We start from the raw sequence: 6,008 nt of genomic DNA on the forward strand, positions 1-6,008 counted from the left end.
CGTTGAGGAGGATATACATTCCTCTCAAGTTCTTGGCTCTTTCCAGAATAGCTACCTTGTCCTTGAACCTCAGGAACCTGACCACTATCGGCCTGGGCCTATCACCTGGGCTCGGTGGTGGGTTTTCCAGTCCTGTGGGCGCGCTCCACCTCAATCTTCCTGTGGTCCATCTTCAATTTCTCAGAGATCATTTCCCTCACTTTGTCCTCCGACTCCATCCAGGTCTCATGTGGAGATTCTGCAATTCCATCCAAAACCATGTTGTTTCGCCTTGATTGTCCCTTAAGATAGTCTGATTTATCTGTCATTGTTATCATGGATTCACACACAGAACTGATGTCCTCTCTCAATGACATACAGATTGCTGTCATCTTGCCGTTCTCCTGTTTCAACTTGTCGAGCTGATCCTGGGAGAACTGCAAACTGTTCTTCTGGTCCTGGACCTCTCTAGTCAGGTCGTCCATTCTTTTATTAGTAGAATCCACGAGTATTTGGACAAAACACTTTAAACTATTTTATTGTTGTTGTAACAACTGCTTATAGGTCTCTTTTTGTTCGCTATTTTTGTTCGTTCGTAGCGGTAAGGGTGGAGGTGGATTCCCGTCTGTGTCTGTGACAACCCACCGTTTGGTGCGACGCAGACCCGGTGGCGAGCGTGCTGAAACAGAAGAGTCACTCTCTGTCCTTTTCAGTTATGATGCTGAGTCGTTACCCGACAAAGTAATGTTAGGATATATTGGTTATCCCGTAAGAGCTTTTGTGCCAAATCCACTACAGTGTTTCAGGTGCCAAGCTTATGGTCATGTTGCAGCAGTGTGTAGGAGGGAGATTCCAAGGTGTGCGAAGTGTTCAGGAGGGCACAGGACAAAGGAATGTGTAGTATCAGTGAAAGAAGCGGTATGTGTTAACTGTAGCGGTGCCCATGTTCCTGGGGATCAGAAGTGGTGCGGTGCGAGAGGCAGGTTTAGGTTGCCAGGGTCAGAGTTGTACAGAAGGGGTCGTATGTTGAGGCAGAGAAGAAAGTACAGGAAGATGGGTCAAGGGAGAGGGATCCTAAGAGGCTCCTGGTGAGTAGTATACTTTTTTCAGTACAGAGTGCTAGGCCTACGAATGAAATTTGCTACAGTGAGGTTGGCTTTTTAGCGTTTATTGCCATGGTGATCAACTGTACTACAGAAAATAGGTGTTGTGGTGGCATCTGCAGAGAAGAATTTGGGTTTACGAGATTTTACTGCAGAAGAGTTACAGTGTGTGTTTTTATTTTACAACTTTATAATTTCATTCCAAGTAATCATCTCATCTCTAGAGCTGTTGTCTATGCTGTCTGACAAAATGACTATTTTATAGTTCTTCAAAGTAATTAAGGCATACTTTTATGACTGCTGAATCCCAACTATCAATCACTTAGATCATGCATTTTCAGGTAGAGATACCTTGCAAAGTATCCGTTGTTCTCTATATCTCCTCACGATTGAGCATTCGTATGTCTCTTCCGCAGGAGGCGTAAAAGAAACACAGACCGGCTCGGATTTATCTGTAGGGAAACTGTGCAATGTGAGCATTGAGATCGCAGAAAACCACCAAATAAAATGGAATTCAAATAATTAAACCGACATTAGTCAATTAATTATTTGTTTAAAAAATGATAATTGATTGAAGTCCCTAACTAACACTGGAGCAGGCTATACAATGTCCAACCAACTTTGCCACAATCGCACACCAGCTGGCTGAAACTAATTGAGAGAAAGGAGACAACTACATTTACATTTGAGTCATTTAGCAGACGGTCTTATCCAGAGCCATTTACAGTTAGTGCGTTCATCTTAAGATAGCAAGGTGGGACAACCACATATCACAGGCATAGAAAGTACATTTTTCCTCAGTAATGTAGCTATCTGTAGCGTGAGCGGACCAAGTAATTGGGCGTCACTCAAAAGCAGGAAGGTGGAACAAACGAGTCAGGAGTAGGTTTTCTTGATTGAACATAGTTCTATATTGAGGGCATTTGGTCAACACAAACACTCCAACGTAATCAACGAAAATCTCCCAAAGGAAAAAGAAAACATATCTTCTTCTCCAGATCAAAACAGGAACACAATATGATTGTCTTTAAACTACAACAAAAAGTCACGGTATTGTCACCGTCTTAATGGTTCTTCATAGATAGCTCCTCTGTCTCGGTGGCCATCTTCCAGAGCTAGTTCCCCCCTCTGCTGGTTCCATACTCTCTCTTATAGGGGAAGGAGAATATCTCATTAGTAGTGTCAGCTGTGCTTAATTGCCTCTGGTTACCTTGTCTCCCATGCCTTGTTGGGCTACCATCCGTGAGCCCAGCCTGCCCTCTGGTGGTCCTTCCACAGTAGATTCAGAGCTAGACGGGGGGTGGGGTGGTGTCAAGTTCAAGTGCTGGTTAAGTGTTTTATGTTTTTTATTAAAAAATGGGGGGTGGTCGAGGTGAGGAGGAGGATTATTTAAGATACTGTTTGAAGAGGTAGGGTTTCAGATGTTTTCGGAAGATGGGCAGGGACTCTGCTGTCCTAGCTTCAGGGGGAAGCTGAGGTGGCAGAACGGAGTGCTCGGTTTGGGGTGTAGGGTTTGAGCATAGCCTAAAGGTAGGGAGGGGGAGTTCCTCTTGCTGTTCCGTAGGAAAGCACCATGCTGTTGTAGTGGATGCGAGCTTCGACTGGAAGCCCGTGGAGTGTGTGGAGGAGCGGGGTGACATGAGAGAACTTGGGAAGGTTGAAAACCATGCGGGCTTCTGTGTTCTGGATAAGTTGCAGGGGTTTGATTGCACAAGTGGTGAGCGCAGCCTCCAGCGAGTTGCAGAAGTCCAGACGGGAGAGGACAAGTGCCTGGATAAGGACCTGCGCTGCTTCCTGTGTGAGGTAGAGTTGTACTCTACGGATGTTGTAGAGCATGAACCTGCAGGAGTGGGTCACTACTTTGATGTTTGCAGAGAACAACAGGGTGTTCTCCAGGGTCATGCCAAGGTTCTATATTTTCATGTTGCACAACCTTTAGATTTCGGATGAAATGCTTTCAATATTTGTAAATTAATTTCTACAATTTATAGTTGGTTTGAGGTTTTTAAGTGGTTGACATTTGGAGCTATTTGAATGGTAACATACCATCCCATGTACATTGTGCAATTTACAGATGGTCCCTAACTAGCCCCATATGGAAATCCAAAGTTAATCCAAATTTACCACAGGCATTAGGATTGGGTCGGGTGCTGCTGCACTCCGAATTGATGATTACTTGTGTGCTGCCAGCTGTGGGCAGTATTGAACAGCTGTGGAGGCTGCTGAGGGGAGAATGGCTCATAATAGTTGAAATGGAATAAATGGAATGGTATAAAAAACATGGTTTTCATGGGTTTGATAATATTCCATTCACTCCATTCCATCCATTACACTCCATTTTAACAAACCCAACCTTCATTTATGTTGTGATGCAGTAGTCACGACCACAATCTCACAAAACTCAGTCAAAGACTGACTTTATGACAAATTATCCTATTTACACTTGGTAGTCAATTTTGACAGTGAAGAATACGTTTTGGACTCATGTCGATGCTACATAGGCTGTTTTCTAAATGAGAAGTTGGTTTTTAGGGGCGGTTGCTATTTAAAGAGGAAGACGTTGCTAGTTAAGATTAACTGTTATTGCTTCACTGTGCTGACCACATGCGTGATGTTATCAAATCATTATTTAGAATTAAAGCCAAGCTGGTGTTTGACATTAACTCACCGCCTGTCAGAGAGCATGGGAGCAATTATATTTCTCCTGATTCTGGGTCAGTAAATGTTCAGCTTTTTATTTGACCAACATATCATCACTGAGTCTGTTAAAAAGCTATATATTTATTATATGTATGTGTGCAGTTCAACCTTTCTTTTATGTCTTCATTTAGCGCTTCTCAAGGACTATGGTCATGGAGCGCCACAGAAAGGTGGGGCTGAAGCTAAGGGGATTTTGTGTTATGCTATTTGTGATGATGATGAAGACTGAATGTGAAGGTTTTAGACTTAATTTTTTTGTATTGTATTGTTAGGTTGATCAGTAATATTCACCTATATCAGCAATTTATACATGGCTCATTTGTTCATTCTCCAGCATAAACCAGACCTTGCACAAGAACATTCAACACCATTCACTTTAAGGGGGGTCTTTATTCAGAAAATATGTATTTATTGTGAATTAAATATGACTTTAATCATTATTTTCCTCTGATGTATAGAGCTTTGAATCAATACTCTTATGGCTACCTTGAGTTTGAGAGTCAATCGTATGTAAGCAGGACTAGCCAAAACCAGTGCATTTAAATGGCCATGTAACATTACACGTGTCAGAACATTCTTTTGTATATGTTGTGTCATTTAGATATCGACGAGTGCAGTAACAACTCACTCATCTGTGGGGACAATTCAGCTTGCTTCAACACTATCATGTGCTTTCACCCATGGAATTAGCTGTTAGGAGGTCAAAGGTTAAGGGGGTGGGATGACCTGAAATATTTTGCTTTTACAACATGTTATGCTGTTTTCAAATGAAACACAATACCTTGCTCCTGTTAAAGCTTTTAGAATTTATGTATTTTTTAGGTACTACTGTGTGTGTTTTTCTGGGTTTATTGACTACTGGTGCCACTCAACAATGCTTGGGTAAGAATTCTGTGTCTTTAGTATCATCCTTATAATCAGACACTCTCACCCTCATCTCTCCATCTCCACTTCATCCTCACCACACGCTTTCTCTTTCAGACATAGACGAGTGTGTTAAGTTCCCAGATATTTGTGGGAAATCGGGAACCTGTCGTAATCAGGGTTGTAGCTACCTGTGCCATTGTCCCAATGGATTTAGGAACTCTGGCGACAGACAAACTCCGTGTGTAGGTGAGAGAAACACAATTCTTCTTGAGTCTTCTGATTGTCCCATCCAATGTTTTGTTATTTTGACTGACCCAAAATATTCTGTTTCAACTTGTATTTACTCCTTGTGTAACAGGCTTCACTGTGCCTGCTTTACTGTCCCTGGCTCAAACTAATTATCCTCTGATTAACAAACACACAACTGTCTGCTTGACAACACAAACGCTTTCTCTTTCAGAGAAAGACAAGTGTGTTGAGATCCCAAATATTTGTGGGAAATGGGGAACCTGTCTTAATCAGGAGGGTAGCTACCTGTGCCAGTGTCCCAATGGATTTAGGAACACTGGCGACGGACAAACTTTGTGTGTAGGTGAGAGAAACACAATTCTTCTTGAGTCTTCTGATTGTCCCATCCAATGTTTTGTTATTTTGACTGACCCAAAATATTCTGTTTCAACTTGTATTTACTCCTTGTGTAACAGGCTTCACTGTGCCTGGTTTACTGTCCCTGGCTCAAACTAATTATCCTCTGATTAACAAACACACATAACTGTCTGCTTGACAACACACTAGCCAGCTGCGCCACCGAAAAGGTACCATTTCAGTGATGCAGGTGGAAGCATACCCTCTTACACTTGGACTCATCAACATTATTTAGATATCAACGAGTGTATAGACATGCTCCTCGTCTGTGGGGACAATTGAACATGCGTCATCACCGCAAGATGTTTAATACTGTGTCTTCCTGGGTTTAGATTAGAGCCTGAGAATATCACTGGTAAAATGTTTGTGTGTGACGTCCTTTCCTTGTCATCGCACACTTTCATCCTCTCTCCCTTAATTCGCCATCTCCCTCTTCCTCTTTCAGACATTGACGAGTGTAATACAGACGGAGTATGTGGAAAGGGGGGCATCTGTCAAAACCTGAATGGCAGTTACTGGTGCCAGTGTCCTGCTGGATTTACTAACTTTGGCAAAAACCAAACGAAGTGTGTAGGTGAGAAACAAGCACCATTCCACCTGTCGTCCATGATGTACTCCTTTATCATGGACAGGTCTGTACATAGTGTACTGTAGAAGGGTATTGAGATAAAAATGTCTGCATGTTTTTACTTTAGAGCTTAATTGTGACCAGTA

At 42.4% G+C, this 6,008-nt stretch overlaps 2 long non-coding RNA genes across 2 annotated transcripts; both read left to right on the forward strand.

The window, feature by feature from the left end:
• Positions 1 to 3,697: 3,697 nt before the first annotated feature.
• Positions 3,698 to 4,664, forward strand: LOC120047433. Its single transcript, XR_005476885.1, has 3 exons — positions 3,698 to 3,796; positions 3,914 to 3,952; positions 4,605 to 4,664. It is a non-coding gene; the product is annotated as an uncharacterized LOC120047433 (long non-coding RNA).
• A 131-nt stretch (positions 4,665 to 4,795) lies between these two features.
• On the forward strand, positions 4,796 to 6,008 carry LOC120047434. The gene is made up of 4 exons (XR_005476886.1): positions 4,796 to 4,895; positions 5,110 to 5,241; positions 5,740 to 5,868; positions 5,990 to 6,008. It is a non-coding gene; the product is annotated as an uncharacterized LOC120047434 (long non-coding RNA).

The sequence above is a fragment of the Salvelinus namaycush genome, chromosome 5 (genome assembly GCF_016432855.1).
Source record: "Salvelinus namaycush isolate Seneca chromosome 5, SaNama_1.0, whole genome shotgun sequence".
NCBI classification, from domain to species: domain Eukaryota; kingdom Metazoa; phylum Chordata; class Actinopteri; order Salmoniformes; family Salmonidae; genus Salvelinus; species Salvelinus namaycush.